This window comes from Rattus norvegicus, chromosome 17, assembly GCF_021556685.1.
Source record: "Rattus norvegicus strain SHRSP/BbbUtx chromosome 17, alternate assembly SHRSP_T2T, whole genome shotgun sequence".
NCBI classification, from domain to species: Eukaryota; Metazoa; Chordata; class Mammalia; order Rodentia; family Muridae; genus Rattus; species Rattus norvegicus.
In genome coordinates this window covers 5,681,667-5,700,348 of record NC_141550.1, presented here as the reverse complement: position 1 = coordinate 5,700,348, position 18,682 = coordinate 5,681,667, and the positions used below count along the sequence as shown (strand labels likewise).

General features: G+C 46.7%; 1 protein-coding gene and 1 long non-coding RNA gene across 3 annotated transcripts in view; both read left to right on the top strand.

Annotated features, from left to right (window-relative positions):
• The window catches only part of Ntrk2 (neurotrophic receptor tyrosine kinase 2), a 314,011-nt gene that overhangs the window by 183,222 nt on the left and 112,107 nt on the right, over nt 1–18,682 (top strand).
• LOC102548918 (uncharacterized) lies at nt 11,717–12,574 on the top strand. Its single transcript, XR_015641025.1, has 2 exons — nt 11,717–12,151; nt 12,315–12,574. It is a non-coding gene; the product is annotated as an uncharacterized LOC102548918 (long non-coding RNA).

The following is an 18,682-nucleotide window of genomic DNA, read 5'->3' as shown; positions in this document are numbered from 1 at the left end:
GGCTACTTTTCTAGTATCTGGCCACCTATTTTCTTCTCCGTGGGACTCCCGAGTTGGGAAAGGACCTCTAACAGGCAGGGGTATCCATTCAGACTTCCCTAAATGTAACAGAGCTGGCTGCTTGGATTTCTAGATTCTTTTCCATCACTAAAGCCTTCCTCTATGATTCTCTTGGCGTCTGCCTCAAGTTGGAGTCCCAGTAGCAAGACTTGTGCTCAGTAATGAGGTGTACAAAGGCATTTTGCTATTGATATTTCCCTAATGGCATTAAGGCTGTCAGGACCCATACATTCAGAATATACATGTTCTCATGATATGTGAGAGACTGGATCTGTGTGGTTTTCAAAAAGGGTTTTTTTGAAACCCAATGACCTAACCTAGTTCCTGGATTACCAGTTACTATGGGTAGAAGTCAGTCCACTTGTTACTCTGTTGCTCTCATGTAACGCATTCACTCAGCCACGCCAGTGACTTTCCCTACTGAGACAGAACCCAAGGCCGTTATTAGATGATGCTGGCATTTCAACTGAGTACCACATATTCCCAATGTCCCAAGCCTTCAAATTAGGGAATATTTTCATGAGAGGAGATTATAAAATGTCTACAGGGATGCTATCTAGAAAGTTTTCCTATAGAGTAATGGGTGTTTATTCAATTTATACTCCCCTCACCATAATGCTTCACTCACCATAATGTTTCACTCTTGGCGTAGATTGGCTTCCAGTCTACTTGCAAAGGAAGAAGTGGTGTGCCCAGGGCAGGATTGGAAATCTTGCTTTCTCCCGGGTACCTAGGTCTCAGATTTCCCCACCCCGAGAGTTTACTTCCTTGAATACAAACCCTTTTCCACCCTCCCCTCTTTTCCTGCCTTGGGGTTAATGAAGCTAATGGTTTTATTTCTTCCTGGTTCCCAATTCCATCAATGTCATTGCCTTATATTTGTAGAAATAACCATGAATAGCTGTTGCTTAAATGGTTTTTCCTTGTTTCCATGGGCAATCAGGGGTTATATGTTCAGAGTATTTCTTTTTAAAAGAAATTTGTCGTAAGTGAAGAGTAAACCCCCCTCCTTACACATAAGGCTTTCGTTTCATAACACCCTACGTCGACTTTCACAGAGGTGCTGGCACTGAAATAGGAAAGTGTGTTATGCAGATGCTCATGATGTCTAGCTAGCTGAGTCTTAGCTCTCTGAACCCCTGAACGTTGGGAAGGGAGACAACAGGCAAGTGGCAAAGGGACTAAGATTATCCCCGACTTGCTGAATTCCCCTCCTCTGAGTTTGTGTATGGTCTGCAATTTATACTCCCCAGTGTGTGTCAGTGGACCTTAACTACCCTGGGGTCTAATAGTTGATAAACTGGGACGTTCAGGTCCCCACGTGAGCTGCTTTTACTCATTGGCAGAATCCACATTGCAGCCTAGGAGGTCTTTGCAACAGTTTTCACCCTAGCATGAGAAGGAGCTTTGGGGTCGGTTTCCAGGTTCAGTTAAGCTATTTCCCACCTCATCCTCCCATTTGGGGTGAGTGAGTACGGGTTGGTGTTCCTTCAAGAAACCCTCACGTCCACAGGACTGACTCTGGGTAACGCTGCCTCCCCACCATAGGCAAGAAGCCCCACACTTCCTGAGCTAACCTGCCACTCTGTGGGTCAGGCTCTGGGGCTACATCGGTTCTTTTGAGATGGGGGTACGGATTGGGTATGGCTAGGGCGATGACACGGCTGAATGTTGCGTGGCTTCCTTTCGGTGGTCACAGCTCAAGCAACAGAGCGCACTCAAAACACAATGAGTACTGTCTTCCTCTGAGAAACTCCAGAGCTGGTCCACATGGATGGGTGGTCAGTGGGACTCAGATTATTTTCCTGGATTGATGTGTTTATGCAAATGAGAACTGCTTTACTGGAACTTGTAACGTTGATTATTCGGAGCCGAACACATTCTAATAAAGACAAGTGTGTCGGATGTCTGGCCTCCAGCTCTGGTTTTGTCGCGTTTCTTACATAGACTTGAGGGTATAATTTAGTGTTGGGATCTCTGGAAACATCCCCATAAAGTCCCCTAAGAGTTGTCTCCATGGGTGACAGTTGTCCCACAAAGCCCCTCTAGATGTCTTGTAGTTATCCCGCCTTCCTTTAGATAGAGCCAGCCCTGGGGTCACCAGGGAGACCACCACCTGAAGCACAGAGTTTAGAGGGAAGCCACAAACCTCTGCACTCAAGGAATAATATTCCCACTCCAGATTTAGAAGACAGGCTGTACAAGAAAAAGTCTGGGATACGACCATCAAAATCTTAGCTGAGGGCATCCACGGGGCTGGGGACAGGAGGGAGATGTGTTCATATGAAGTAGGGTCAGACCCTGTCTTCCTGGCAACATCTGACTGTTTGCTTTCCCTTGGTACTTTTATCCTGCGCTGAGCAGCCACTCACTCTGACGACTGGAGACGTTTCGGTGTTCTTGAGTTTTGTATGTGAGAACCTCACTTCCTGCTGTGGCCTGGATCTTATGTAAACCTCTCCCAGCTGCAAAGCTCTGTGTTGTATACAGAAGCAGCTCAGCCGATTGTCCCTCAGTCTTCTCTCCCTTCCTGTGTCCCTGGTCTAATTGTTCCTCCATGTTCATCGCACTTCCTTTGTGCAGTCCTCGGAGCCTAACGTGCCTTTGCTCTGCCAGTGCTAGCATCTGCCAGCATGACTTGCCCTCCGATGTTTGCGGGACGTGAGCTTATGCACTGTATTTCAAAAATGTGACCCTCCACAGTGAGAGAGACAGGGACAAACGCATATGTTGGGGCAGGAGAGAGGGGAGGTGGAGGGAAAGAGGGAGGAAGAGAAAGACAGAGAGAGGGGGGGGAGAGGGGAGAGAGGAGAGAGAGAGAGGAGAGAGAGAGGGGAGAGGGGAGAGAGAGGGGAGAGGGGAGAGAGAGGGGAGAGGGGAGAGAGGAGAGAGGAGAGAGAGGGGGGAGAGAGAGGGGGGAGAGAGAGAGGAGAGAGAGAGAGGAGAGAGAAAAGAGAGAGAGGGGAGAGAGGAGAAAGAGGGGGGAGAGAGGAGAAAGAGGGGGGAGAGAGAGAGAGAGAGAGAGAGAGAGAGAGAGAGAGAGAGAAAGAGGCTTTTGCAAAGGATAAAAAACAGGGAAGATAGGTCAGTCAGGAAAACTTTCACTAAATTTGGGGATAATCTGTGTAAGGGATCAGATAAGACAGGTGTGGGATCTCTAGGAACAACCACTCCTTGTCCTGTTGCCTCAGCCCTGGAGACTCATTCAGTGTTACATTTGCCAGGTCAAGGATGCAGTGTAGAGTTCTAGGTTATTCTACACCCACCCTGCAGCCTCTTCAGCCTAAGAGCTCTTCTGTAATGTCTGTCTTTGCTATTTTTTTTCTTTTATTTTGGAGCTGGGGACCGAACCCAGGGCCTTGTGCTTGCTAGGCAAGCACTCTACCACTGAGCTAAATCCCCAACCCCTGTCTTTGCTATTTTTAAACCTCCTGCATCTAACATATACCCCATACCTACCTTTCCTCTCCTAGGCCCAGTAGGTCATATTTTCACATTTTTAAAAAATCACTCCATGCCTCCGGATAGATCTTTTCTTCTGTATAGCAGATGAGACTACTGAAGCTCAGACAGATGAGTGGGTGGGAAAGGTCTCAAGTAATGTCCCTCATATACAGGAGTGTTTCTGTCCAGGTCTCCAGGAAGTCAGACGCCTGGCTTTGCCCGTCCTGTGCAAAATTCAATCCTAGAAGTTTCCCACTCCACCAAAGGAACCACAGCGCGTTAGCTTATAGAGATAGACTGGAAGACACTCACCCCCAAACAAGACCTTCACCTGAGGTCTCGGCAGATACTCAATTTGACACAGGAGGAAAGGGCCCAGTTAGTAGGCAGGCCTGAGGACCTATTGTGAAAGGGTGGCCACAGTCTTCCTGCCGAGCAGGGATGGTTTCTGCTCTAGGGTTTCTCCCCCTAGAGCAATGGTTCCCAAGCTTCCTAATGCTGCAACCCTTCAGTACAGTTCCTCATGTGATGGTGACCACAACCATAACATTGTTTCCATTGCTACTTTGTAACTGTAATTTTACTACTTTTGTGAATCCTAGTACAAATACCTATAATTTTTGATGGCCTTAGGTGTCCCCTATGAGAGGGGAACTCTTACCAACCCACAGGTTGAGAACAACTGCTCTAGAGTCTTTACCAGAAGTCCTAAAGGATCACAAATAGTAAGTCCTTACTTAGTTCTGTGCTTTGCTGATCAAAATCATATAATTTCCCCTTCTTTTTATTTTTTACTTTGGTGCAAAACCTATTCTGAAAATTTTGCCATTTTTTCCTTCTTTAAAAAAAAAGTTTAGAAAACGCTTTCCCAAGCGACTTTAGGCCCTTGCAGCTCTCATGCTACACTCCTAGGTCAGCTTGACAGCCAGTGCTTCTGAGTGCCTTGGGTGAGCCTTGATGCCTCAATCCTGTCACATCCCCAGCCGGCTCACTGAAAGGCACTCGCTGTTTTCTAAGTCTTTAGGGAGTCTCTTTGGGAGCCTGGGTTGCCATTGATAAATGGCATTATTTCCTGAGCGTAACTAGGGACTCCATACAGCCAGGGGACATCACGGAGTTACGAGTCTGCTCACCTGTACCATGACACATGTTTACAGACTCACGCATGGGACTTCTACTTCATATTTGCCTTTGGACAGTTGGAGAAATGTGTTTTCTCCAAAACAACCATCTAGCAGTGGTTTTGGGGCTTGGGAAGTAGCAGATGAGTCACGGTTCCAAGGCTAGCCAAAATGAATAATTATTTTCTGACCCAGAGCATACTCTTTTATTTCTATCGCTAACTTAGAAATGCCAGAGTTCCGATCTGAGTCACTCAATTCCAGCTCAAAGCTCAGTGGGACAAATGCAAGCACAATAGGAATAGTGTTATACCGGAGAATCCCAGAGCCCTGGACCTCTGCTCATCTATAGCCCAAGGCTGCAGAGTTGGTACTGCCCCTGGGGTTGTGGAGGTGTAGCCCTGAGAGCAAAGCAGCTGGCAGAGACTAATTAAAATGAGGCTTCAGAGGAAAAGCTCTCAAAGATTCCAAAGAGAGACTGAAGAGTTCTTCCCCTACCCCGGAAGGGCTGAGGGCTGCATGTGTTCCTATGTATCTAGATACTTTTGCCAGTGTGGGATTTTTTTTTTCTCATCTGATGGAACAAAACACATCGCTGCCTAATAAGACTCTGTGGGACCTTTCTCGAGGAAATGGCAGGATGGGGAGGGCCAGGAGGCGGTGAGGATGGACGTTCCAATCAGGCTCAGTGTGTGCAGTCGTACGCCTGCTGAGTGATGGCTGTGTAGTCAGGAAGTTGTGTCACGCCAGTAACTCAGCGGTAGTGTTTGTTGGGCAATACTGAGAATATAGATAGAAATAAACACTTACTGACAGTTTTGTAAGTCCGAAATCATGGGCTGTCCAATGAGCAGATGAAGCCTTTGACAACTTCCCCCGGAAGGGCAGCACCTAGTTAGCCAGTGTACAGCTGGTAGGTGATACATTGGAGATCCGTCTATGCTTTTCACCCTGCTGGAGTGTTGGGGGTGGGGCGCGTGTGCTGCCTCTACCCCCCAACCCCGGGCTTCAGGCCTCGGGTAGCCTATGGTTCCAGCAGCAGCAGAGGCTAGACCTTCTTAATTGCATATTAATGGCTGCTGCAGCCACACCTGTTCACGGAGAGTTTAAAGAGCTATTTTTCCCTACTACACCTCTGAAGCCGATGGCGTTCTGACAGTTCGTCCACCTAGTGCTGTGAACTGGTCTTCAAGTATGTTCTGTATAAGAGGGAACCATTTCTCAGATGCTTTGTGCTGAAGTTCCAAGTGTAACTTTCATCTGGAGAATACCGGAGAGTGGAGGTGGGGCATACATAGACGATTCTAAAAGGAAATTCAAATAGATCAGGATGTGAAGAAGAGCGACCTTGAAGCAATGATCACTGAGAGGACTTGGTGTCAAAGCACAGGAGAGGACTGTGGGAGGGGCTGTGGGATCCTGCCACAAGGCAGAAACTCAGAAGTTTCCAAGTAACAGTCAAAACCCCTAGTGTTTGTCAGGTGGTTCCTTTCTAGGAACTGGTAAAAATTGGAACGACTCAGGGTCTATACCTTCAAGATTTGTGCCATTATAGTGTTACAAGTCTTAAGTGTCAACGGATATTTAATTTTGCCAGCTGGACATTAATAACTACTAATTATTATAGTTTAAGCATCCCAGCATCAGGAAGGTGGGGAGGTGGGCACTAAAATGCCACTCAATCATGAGAACCGGAGCTTGGATCCCCAGCACCACAGAAATGGCCACGTATGGCTGCAATATGCACTCGAGATCCCAGCACTGGGGAGGGTGAGACAGGAGGATCCCTAGGCTTGCTGGCCAGTCAGACAGACAGATTGGTTAGCTATTGGTTCAGTGAGAGCTCTTGTCTCCAAGAAAGGTGGAGCGGGGTTGAGGAAGATACCTAGCATTGACCTCTGTCTTCCACACAAACATAGATACATGTGCACGTATGTGTATCACATATGCATGTAAATATACAGCACATATGCAAACATGTACACATCTACAAAACATGCCAGCATTTCTACAGTGTGCTTCATATGGTTTTTCTCATTTGATTTACTCTTAACAGCTATTGTTACTTTAGCTGCAGAAAAGAAAAATAAGTCACAGAGAATTTTAAAAAGCTACCCAGAGGTATGCAGCTAGCAGGTTGAAGGCCCATGATTTGAACCTTGTCATTGTGACTGTAGAATCTATTCCTAATGCAATTCTAGACCAGGACCACCACCATCACAACCAACCACCAAACAGGCTTCCTTCGTGGACACAGATCATAGATTTGAGGCAGTGTGTATTTAAAAAAAAAAAAACTTTGTAGGATAATCTCCCTAAAAACTGGTCTTACCTATAGTTTAATTTGCCAGTGTTTCTCCCTACCATAAAAGGTCACTGCATTCTAAACAGAATTGACTCTATGAAATTATGGTGGGAAGTGGCCAAAAGGCTGGTGTCTTGGGACATCACTTTGATAGAGAGAGGCCGGATAGCAACTCTAGGACATTGGGAGGTAACAGCCGAGCAACACTGCTCTGTTTTGATTGAGGTTTCACCCAGCTAATTCCTTTAAAAATAAAAAACCAAGACAAAGCACAATAAATGTATCCAATTGAGAGAGAGAGAAAGATTAGAGATTCTTTCTAACAATGAAGTCCTTGCATTTGAGCCAATGTTTATAAATTATCTACATTGTTGCAACCTTCTGATGACCCAGATGTTTGTCAGAGATAGGGGATATCTGTTCTGGGCCACAGACGTACAGAAGACTCCCTGAGATGAGCTCACACTTCTGTTAGCAGATATGTTTTAACCGGACTGACTTCCCCTTTGCTGATATTTTACTGTCCTCTTTGGTCTGCATTCTTCTTTGGGTCTCCAAATATGAAAACGTTTCACTGGTGGTGCTCGGCACATAGGAAATATGATCAGGAAGGCATGATACTTAGGAATAGGATGTGAGAGACAGCTGTCACTGTAGGCACAACTCTAGTACTTTTGTGAAGAAATGACTTTCATTTCTAAACAATCTTGAAAAAGGACTCAGGTTACTCAGATGAGTCCAGGGTCTGCTATGCACCAACAATACAATTGATTTGAAGAAAGGGTCCAAAAACAACCCGAGACGAAGACCCATATCTAATTTTTTTCCATGTAACACTTTATGAAGTTACTGAAGTGCAGAAATTTCTAAAACCAGTCTTCAAGGGGAGACAAATCTGAAGATAGTTAGGAAGACCCCATGATGCACACACCCTGGACAAAAGGCAGAGATAGTTGACTGTGTCACCTGTTTCTAAATCAAGACAATTAAAATTTGCAGCCACATCTTTAAAAAGGAAGAAAGAAGCAAAGTTCACTGACACAGCAGATTTCCCACGAAGGAGGAAGGAAATATGCTAGTTGGTGACAGTAGATGGTCACAGTCAAAATGGCCATTGTTGTGTGGCTTCATCATAGGGTAAAAACTAACCGACATTATTGATCCTTCCTCTCTCCCTCTCAACAAAAATGGCCATTGTTGTGTGCCTCCACTGTAGGGTAAAAACTTACCAACATCATCGTTCCTCCCTCCCGACGAATTTTCACTTTCTTTGGAAATTTCCCCCACTGTGGTTTGATCTGTGAGGAATTGCTGTAAGAGGAGATAATAGGGCTTATGGACAGAAATGATTGAATCACTGTGTGCCAATAAAAAGTGTCCAAATTGCATTTCACTACATAATGAATTCTGGTTCGACTTACTTTGACATAAATAAGATTGGGTAAGAGAAACAAGAAGTAAATCAAATAAATTAATAAAAGCAACAGAGTCCTTTCAATTTTGTCCCCAGACAGTGTCTGCTTCTTTGTATAATAAGACCTGCTCTTATCAATTACCAGCCTCGCATGTTACTCTGCAGAAAGAAAAACTTCAAGGGAACGTTTTGGTATTCGTCATTACAGAAATGGCAACGCTGCTTTTGAATATTGAAGAGGTGAAATTTGAAAACCAGGGGAATGAGCCCCAACTTTCAACTAAAGATTAAAACAATAACAACAACAACAACGACAACAACAAGATTTTTGATGCAGGCGTGCATGCAATGCTAATGATTAGCTGTTCTTCATATTTCCCTAATTATACACGTTTACCGAACATGAGATTTTTGCATTTTGTCTAGACGAAGGGTCTGTCTCTACTAGCATAATGCATAGCTGTGTTAGTGAGTCTCGTGAAATATTGAATTTGCATCTCTGAAGCCACTTGTAGAGTTCATTGTCTTACCCCCGCAGCCAGGGGGAAATACAGCACTGTTTGCCACAGACCCCAGCACTGAGCACACCACACACCAGTGCCGGGAAGACTGAGTTTAGACGCGTCCTTTATTTAATATCTACTGTGACAGTTGAGCTATTTTGTAACCCCTTATTGTTTATTTGTGTTTCTTGGAATCTGAGCTTGTTTTCTGAATGTGATCATAAAGCCACCAAGCTAAATATAGCACATGTAAGTTATGAGCTGGACATGTTTGAGAACAAAGGGCTGGTTGGCAAAAGTCTATCTCTTTATTCTCAAATTAGCCTAGGGCTCTCGGGAAAAGGACAATGTAGTATTTCTTCTAGGTAAACAAGTACTTTAGGATTCTCCAGAGCAGAGATGGCCACTGTACCATTCCGACGACTTCGCCCTGTACTTTATGCCTGAAGTTTATCATCTTTAGTTACTTGCTATTTCACAATTCCATACAGCAGAAATCACTCCCCCCCACCCCCGATAATCCCTTAAAATTGAGTTCGAATGATTCCCCTTAGGAAGACTTGGGAAAAGCCACATGTTTCTAGATCTTGAGACATGGTCTCTAGCTGTCAGAACAGAGTTTGGCAGAATCACTGTGATTTCAGAAGCCCTGAGTCTTTGCATGAAAGATGATTTAACTGTGAACTACATCTGGCGTTCTTCATCGCGAAGTAAATCGAGCATGTGTGAAATGAACTTGAGGCGGGATAGAAGAGATCCTCCCCCCCCCTTTTTTTTATATCACGTGAAGCCTGTAAGAAAGCACTAAAGTGAAACTGTAAGCGGAATGGCTCAGGAAACATTGGCAGAGGGGGCCATCAGGAGAAATGCTTCCCTGTGAGATTTATTGACATCGGTATTCAAACTAATTTCCCAACCTCGGTCTTAAATAACCGTGTCCCTCCCTGTCAACTTCCTCTGGCACACCGAAGAGTAGAAAGAACTCTGGAGAACTCACACCCGTGCCTTAAATGAGGGTTTGTAACTTTAGGTGGACTGCATGTTCCCAGAGATACAGGTGACCGTGGCAAAGAATTTCCTGTGAACTCAGTGAAAAACCACTGCTCCCTCAATTGCTTCAAATAGAAGCAAGGCAGCCGCCATTCCGGTCAGGAGCTGTGTTCCTCTGCTTTCCTTTGAGAGCAGAGTTTACAGCTGAGTCAGAGAGCAGACTCAGGAGAATTTGCTTCCACAATCCAGGAAAGGAGTGACCCCGCCCCCTTAGTGCCCAAGGTTTCGTGGTTTGGAGATTGTAACTGTGACCCAGCCAAGGCCTAACCTGCGCATTAAATCCACCCATTAACCATCATAATCTGAGAGCCCTCGACATGCCTGATGCTGCCGCTTTGACCTGGCGCCCCACACTCTTTGGCCAGCGTCTACCGAGAGTGAGTTCACATTCTCTTCTTAGGTTTGTTTATTTTTGCCCAGTCCATGCCAATCTCACACAAGGGCCGTCCTTAGGGTGCGTGCGCCAAATGCTTTCTCTAGATATCTTGAAGGATAAGATCTTTTCCCACCGGTTCACCCCCACTGTCTCCTATCACCTGGCTCTGTATGCTTCTCTCCTTGGCCCCACCCCCTCTTCTCTCTAGCTCCACAGAGCTCTTCTCTCTGGATTTTGCTGAGGTTGCGCTTCCCCGAGGGCCACTCTTCACTGACTAAGATAAAAAGGAGCCAGGAAGCAGATGTATCTGGGGTAGCTTGTGTCTTCAAGAGACGGAATTCGCATCTCCTTGTGAAAGGAGCGGTGAATGGGTATAATTAGGCCGATGAATCAGTGGGACCTGGTTACAGATTTTTTTTTTTCCCTTGACTGGCTTTAATGAGAAGCAATAGCTATCGGTTTCCACCGAAACACACAGAAGGTAAAACAAGAGTGGGTTGGAACAAAAGGTAAGATTCAGCGTGGGCTTGAACTCCGTTTCCAAGAATAAGCTTTGCTTGGGTGGAAGGTATGTGGCGCAGAACCAAAGCAAAACAAAGAAACAGCAAAGAGGAAAGGCGGCTTTGTTGCTCTCTCCGTATTTTGTTTCAGAGGCTGTCGATCAGGGAGCGCAAGGGACTTAGCAAAGGCCTAAGCTGGTATCTTCTAATCAACTGTAGCATATTGTTCCTTTGCCCCTCAGTCCCTCAAGCTAGGCACTTAGCATAGGTCAGCCCTCAGGGCCAAGGAATGTTTAGGGGTTGTCTTAAGGTTATCTCTCATCAGCCAGCACCCTCCCTTGGCAATGTGAGCCGGGTCCAAGGCCTTGAGACTTTACTCACCTCTAAGAAAACAGCAAGGACATAAGAAACTCCCCCCCCCCCCCCCCGAAGGCTCTTTCCTGCATAACACAAGGAATTGAAAACACCAATATTTCATCCGCACTTATGAATGCTCGTTAAGACCCGGGGTCTAAAGGTTATGTACTCCAAGAAGATGGTCTCACATCCAAACCACGAGGGTACGATGATGTCATTATGCAACAAGGCGGGTCCAGGATAAGGCGTAGTCTATCATTGGACAAGAAGGAAGGGTAGGCGGGGAAAAGTCTAGGAAGGAGAGAGGAGGAAGAGGAACGACGAAAATCAAGATGGAGACAACAGATCAGGATGATCCAGACCCAGGTGGACTTGGTTGATTTTTGTCTCGTCCAGGTGGGCGGTTTAAATCTTTATTAATTGGCAGTGAATTTGCTGTGTGGATGTATTGTGGATTGGGAATTTAACATGTAAACCTAACTGCTAAATTACAAGTTTCTGGAACTTTGATTTACCGGGCTAAAGAGGACAGGGTGTGAAAGGAATGGCTGAGAGGCAGTTGGAGCATGAGCACGAGGGCTGCTTCTGTTGCCGGGCACGGAGTGAGAACACACAAGGGTCCACAGAACAAGGTGTGTGGTGTGGTAACTACGGCTTAGGGGACCACGCGGAGAGGGCAGCTAAAAGGGAGAGGGCAGCTTGCGGACCATGTGGCAAAGTAGCAGCCAGAGTGAGCAGATCCGGCTAGAGGAATCGGATAGAAAACATTTCTTTTTAATCTTACTTACTGTCACACACATGGATGTCAGCTCTCGCTGGAAGTTGAGCGGAAGCTGTGCTGACTCCTTCTTGCCGCAGTAGGTTCAAGTCCAGAGAGTGGCCAAGACACTGTTGGTTCCCTTGAACGTCACTGCTCTCCCATAGCTTTCTGCTAGGAGGGCAAAATACCCGAGATAACCAACTTCAAAAGAGGAACAGCTCACTTCTCTGCAGGTTTCAGCCTGCGGTAGTGCTATTAAAGGTAGGTCTGTGGAGAGACAAGGCTCTGTGGCTGGAAGCACAGGATAGAGCCGAAATGCTCATCTCACTGAAGACAAGAGGGGAGAGAGGCCTCTTGACAAGAGGAGGGGGCATAGGACCAATACATTCTCAACACTTCTGTTTACTCAATTCCTGCTCGCTAGGGCCCAGCTGTTAAAGCCAGCACCTCAGTGATGTCATCCGCGCATGGCCAAGCCTTCAGCACAGCAGACTTGGAAAGGGTCGATGACCTAAACCACGGAGCCATTCACAACAGCTCGCCATGTCTTCTGTGTTTGGCTATTAAGGTGTCTGCTTGCTCCCTCAGACCTTAGCGAAGACGAGTTCTTAAAACGTGGAACCATGGAAGACCTGGGCTTACATTTTTTCCCCCACATTAAAGAAAGCTTACTTGTTAGCATCAGGGAGTTTTCAAATGATTTTCTCAGTGTTAGAGGGTCAAGGGGACACACAAGCTCGTTCTCTATCTTATTTTGATTAAAATTCAAGTAAATGCCGGAAGGGATGACAAAAGATTTAAACACACACACACACACACACACACACACACACACGTGTGTGCACATATACACATGCACGCACACATGCACACACATTGATGAACACTTCTCATTCACCGCTCCGCTCGGCATCCCTGCACCATCATCGCTAATGTTTGGTTGTTTGCTTTCCTGTTAGTTGTTTGCGGTGTGGGATGACGGCGCCAGGAACATTGCACTGGACGAGCAAGTGCTCTGCCCTTGAGCTGTCAACCAAGTCCTAGCCCTAGCAATAACTCCTCTGCCTCTTTTGTAACAGTTGCAAAAACCTGTAGGGGGGGCGGGGCTGGAGAGGTGGCTCAGCAGTTAAAAGCACCTGCTGCTCCTGCAGAGGAAACAGTGTCAGTCCCCAGCACCCACATATCTGTTCACAACCATCTGTGACTCCAGTCCCAGAGGATCTGATGCCCACTCTGGACCTCCATGGGGACTGCATGCGTGTGGGCTGCAGACATACACGGAGTCAAAACATCTATTCAAAACAACAAAACAAAACAAAAACCCTTTCAGGATGTAGCAGGTGCCCAGCCAAAGGACAGCACACCTTGCCCAGAATGTCGAAGGCTCTGGGTTTCCTTCCCCACGTCACCATAAGAAAATGGGCAGGCAAACAAAAACATCCCACCTTCTATAATTCTCAAATTATACAAATACGTTTCTACTGTAAATCTGAACAGAGCTTTCATGCGTTATTGGTGATCTGTCCAACGTCACAGTTTTCTTACTCATCATCAGAATATCAGCCAATTTAAAAATATTTCCTTTCTTTATGTCAATTATGTTTGTGTGTGTGCACATGAGTACGGATGCCCGCAGAGGCCAGAGTTTTTTAAGCTGTAGTAATAAGTGGTTGTGGGCTGCCTGACTGAAGAGCCGGGATCTGACTGTGGGACTTCTACACGAGTCTTCAACTACTCTTCACTCGTGAGCTCTACCTCCATCCCATAATAAATATTATTTAAAAAGACAGAGTCTCATTATGTAGTTTCAGCTGGCCTGAAACTCACTGTGTAGACCAGGATGGCCTCTAACTGACAGACTCTCCTGCCCCTGCCTCTCCAGTGTTGGGATTAAATGTGAGTACTGCCGGGTCTGACCCTTTGTCCATTCTCAGATTGTTCATGACATAATACCACAGACTCAGGGAGTGGAGGAGAAAGCTTTATCTGGTGCATGACTGTCGGTTCAGGCCTCTCTTCCAGTGTTGTGGACTTCCTGCTATCTCTCTCCTAAGGGGATGCAGGGATGAACAGTGAGAGCTCCTGGTGCTCATGTGCTTGCTGGCCAGCCTTGTTCTTCCATATCCTACTACTGGGGTTCAGGCACGGGGCGTCAAACCTTATCCTGATTAGCTTCCCAGTCCCCACCTCTAAACATGATCAGCTTGAGTTCCATTCACTCACAACGGGGACTCCATTTCAGCACAGGGTAGAGTTGAACATATTGGAAGGACAACAAGTGGGAGTCAGACGTAGGGGACAACTGCACATACCGCCATTGCTAGGATAGAGACAGGCGTCTCAGATGATGTGGGTTTTGATCCTGGCCTCTACATTCTGCTCTTGGGGGTTTTGCTGACAGTCAGCTGCTGTGCTGACCACTGCTGCGTTTGTCTTGCTGTCCAAGAATGTGTGGCTGCGATCAAACTCATTACCGAAAGCAGCTTCGGGGAGCATTTCTTTAGACGCTCAGTTCTAGGGGGCACAGTCTATCATGGTGGGGGCAGGCCTGGTAGAAACTCAAGGCTTCGTTGTCAGTATTGTGAGGTGTCTCAGTGAACTTGGTGTACTGGACTCATCTGATTTTCTCTTTCTCCCTTCTATCCAATCTGTCCCTCAACCCATGGTTGAGCCAGCCACATCTAAGGTGGATCTTCCCTCCTCTGCTGATCCTTTCTAAAAAAAAGACACCCACAAATGTTCTCAGAGATGTAGTACCCATATGATTATAAATCCAGTCAAGTTGGCAATGGAGGGTAACCATCGGGGTGCCCATCCTTGTGACCGCAGTAAGATGAGGCAGGTATAGAGGTCAGATGTAAATGAAAGTCTAGCTTCCATCATGTCCTCATAGGGTCCCACTAGCAATAGACAGGATTAAAAGATGCATAGAGCTGACACAGAATTCCTCTTGATCATATAACTACCCGGAAACACATTCACAGAGATGGTTCTTTTGAGTTATGCTCCCAAGCAGGTGCTTCTAAGTCATGGGGGAATCCTCAGAATAGGACAGAGGTTAGAGGGCAGCTCTGAGATGATGTCTTCTCTGGTAAATGTTCCTGAACTCATAGAATCTATTAACATATGTTACGTACACTCAACTCTGCATAACAAACCAGCCCGAAGGACAATTTGTTGGTTCTCACAGTGCTGTGGATCGGCCTGCAAACTTTACACACACTCTACCCGTCTGATCACTAGGAAAACCTAAAACATCCTCCTGCTTCTCGGGACCTCTGGCTCAGAATTCAGCTGCGAGAGCAGAGGGCCTTGATCTCCTCCATGAGAACTTGTCGTGTACAGGGGCATCACAGAAGACTCAAGGCAGATTTCAAGTGAGGAGACACACAAAGGCACAGAAACAGAGATGTCACCCAAGCGATAGGCAGTTATTGTAGGGAGGTTCTGTGCATTATCCAAGAGTCCATCTGTTTTATTTTAACCTAAAACTGTATGGACGCCTTGCAGCAGTAAAATAAAATGAACCCTTCCGTGAGCATCGCTTGGGAAGTCAGTTCCAGGATTTTCCTCTCTCGGCTGTCAGATTGTTTCTTAGGACTCCAGGGCTGAGGAGGGGAGTTACACACAACTTTGAGGGCCTGCCAGTCTGTGCATTTATCTCACTCAGTGGATACCAGTGACCGAATTCCAAAGCTATTTTTATTGATGTCCGCGTCTGGGTTTCCATCCATTAGGCTACAGAATTGAATGTTATAAATTAGCAGAAACACAAAACGACACTATTTTCTTAAGATGTCCAGGGCTGTAACTTAATTTGTTTGGCCCAGACAATATGTCATATTCAAAAATAAAAAAAAAATAAATCTTTACTCCCGTGTGCCACATTAAAACTATTTTTAAAGAGGCACCCTTTGGCCATCGTGATGGGAGATGGATATCAGCTGGGAGCTGCAGGGATGGTTTGTAACCCAGTCTGGTTCACTTCCCGGATGGTGGAGGAGGCTTCCACTGTAAGAAGTTACTTTGAAATCATGCAGCAGCCAGAAAACAAATCACATATCTGAATCTATTTGCCCTTGTTTGGGGGTCAAAGTCTGCAAATTATCCACAGGACAGTTCTCTTGCTTAAAGTTCCCCGGGCCCTGCTGTGGGGGCAGGCTTGGCTTTCTGGGAGAGAGCCAAGGTAGGCAAAGAGGAGTCCTCCCCTTCACTTGGCTTCTTAGAGCAGCGTCAGGTTCCCCAGGGCGCGAACTCCAGTAACAACAGTTTGAACATGGAGAACCTGGAGGAGCTGGGACTGAGCTGTGAGCGTCTGTCCCTTCACCCGGAGTTTACTGCTAAGCACTGCCTCGTGGCCCCAGTCTAGCTGCTTCTAGCACCATTTCCAAATGAGCCTGAGACAAGTAGACTTGAATAACTGCTAGCCTCCCTTCCCTTCTTCCCTCCCTCCTCCTTCCTCCCCTCCCTCCTTCCCTCTTTTTCCTTTCCTTCATCTAGTTCCCTCTATTTTCTTTGTTCATCTGTTCCATTTCCACCCCCCAATACCTTCCCTGTGTGTGTGTGTGTGTGTGTGTGTGTGTGTGTCCCTTTCCTCTGCAGAGATTAGATTTATTTACATGCAAGGAAATGCACCAGCCTTAAATAGACTATTCTGTGAGCTTTGTCCAGGATATCGTCCCGTATAACCCAAACAACCCCCCACCCCCATTAAGAACCAGAGGACCCTTCTCTTTCCAGAGAGGTCTCATCTCTTCTGTGGCCATCCTCCCAATCTCTCTGTTCACCCCGCGTGAAAGGCAGCCATGGTCTTAAGCTTTGTAACCGGTAGAGTCATTCTGACAGCTGGGCGAGCATCGTATGCATGGAACCCTGCGATGTGTACGATATATTGGGTGTGACAACTGACAAATCAGAGCCCAGAATGCTTTTCTTTGTGTGAATTCCTGCACAAGAGCTGTCGCTGCAGCAGCCATCCCCGACTGCTCAGCAGTTTGGAAGCTGTCGATGCTGCGTCCTTATTTTAGTGTCTCCATTGGCCTGCCAAAGCTTCTCGCTGGCAATGTGACTGCGGACGTGCAGGTCAGCGCACGACACAGCTGGCTAGGGCGGCCCGCCCGTGAAGACACCACAGATGCAGACGTGGTGTTTACAGCCAAGCCTGTCTTTGTGTCTGCAAGTCGGACTCTGTATTATTGATTTTATTCTGATTGTTCCTTGAGACAAAGGATGAAACTGTTCCTTTCAAAGCAGTGTGTGACCCGGAGGAGAGAGAGACGTGCGCGAAGCAGGGGCAGGGTGAACGGTCTCAGCCAAGCAGGCAGACGCTGCCCTTCTGACTCCAACAGGAGGTTTAGTTTTCTTTTTCCCAAACCCACAAAGCTCCTTGGACAATGGGAAATACACACTTAAGTTTACAAGATAGCTGCTTTACATGCAAGGACTCTCACCCCGAGCTCCCTGCAGAGACATCGTCACGTGGTCGCCTGAGTCTGGGCAGCTTGGTAGAATTCAGATAAGCAGAAGTCTCGCGGGAGCCAGCCCTGCACGTGCAGTGGTCCAGCTCCACCTCCAAAGGGTTTGGTAGCCAGACAGCATCCTGACACGTGACCCAGGAAAGCTGCCATTCTGAAGCTCAGAGCCTCGAGAGCAGAGAGCACTCCAGCTGAGAGGGTTCTGCTTCACATCCTTGGGTGCTTCATTTACTGGGACAGAGTTTGGGTAACCAGACCGGGGCGTTCATGCTCAGCACCCCCAGCAGATCACTTTACTGAGCTTTGCGTGTTAGTGGGACAGCAGCTGCTCCTGTAAGACAAGGCAGAGCACTTCCCTTCGTTTATTGCCTTTCAGCTCCTCTAGTTTTCCGCTCTGTCTCAGTGCGTGGCCCAGTTAAACTCCATTTGGCCGATAATGGGCAGATTCCCTTATGCAGCGTCCAATCTCCCCAGAAGTATCCGGCCTACACTTTCTGGTACTCACAGCTGGCGAAGAATAAGAGATAAGAATTTCACATATGGGAATCTTGAAGTCGTGTAAAAATGATCATCCAAGCAGCAGTTCATCTATATTAATCTCCCTGTGAAAGAAACTAAACCCCCAAATATATTTAAACATGAGGGTGGCAGACATCAAATTAATAAGTGGCCATATGTATCTCCAGACAGCAGATAACCATCAATCATCTGCAACATTGTCTATGACTATTCCAAAAGGCCACACAGAACCAGGGATACAATGCATAGGGCTTTCCCTCTAATTAGCTCCAGACCAGACTAAATAGAGGGGAGGGGTTAGGGCGGGGAACATATAGGCATTGAAGATCATACGACATGAGCAGTTCGGATCTGCTGAAATAAAACCACAGGAAAATATAGATGTTTATGATTCAAACTTATCCAAGTCATAATGGGTGGGTGGGGTAAAATCCAACCCTGAGATAACAGGGCAACCTGAGACCGTGACCTACAAAGATGCCATGCTCAGGACAAAGAGAGAGAAGTGAAGGGCCAGGAGGCAGCAGGGTATTGACAGCAAAGCAAACCAAAGGCCAGGAGGTTGGGAGGTGCTCAATGTGTTTTGAGAAGGGTGGGAACTCTAAAGCCCCGGTTTGGATAGAGACTTCCCCTGTCTGGCTCCGGGGAGCTGCCTGGACCAGCTCCGAAAAGAGAAGATCTGGAAGCTCTGTTATCACGACCCATCTTAGAGCAGCAGACTTTGACTGAATGAAGGCTTTTCAAATTGCTTTTCCCTGCAAGGATGCAGCCCCAATCAGCTTCCTCCCATCCTCCTCCA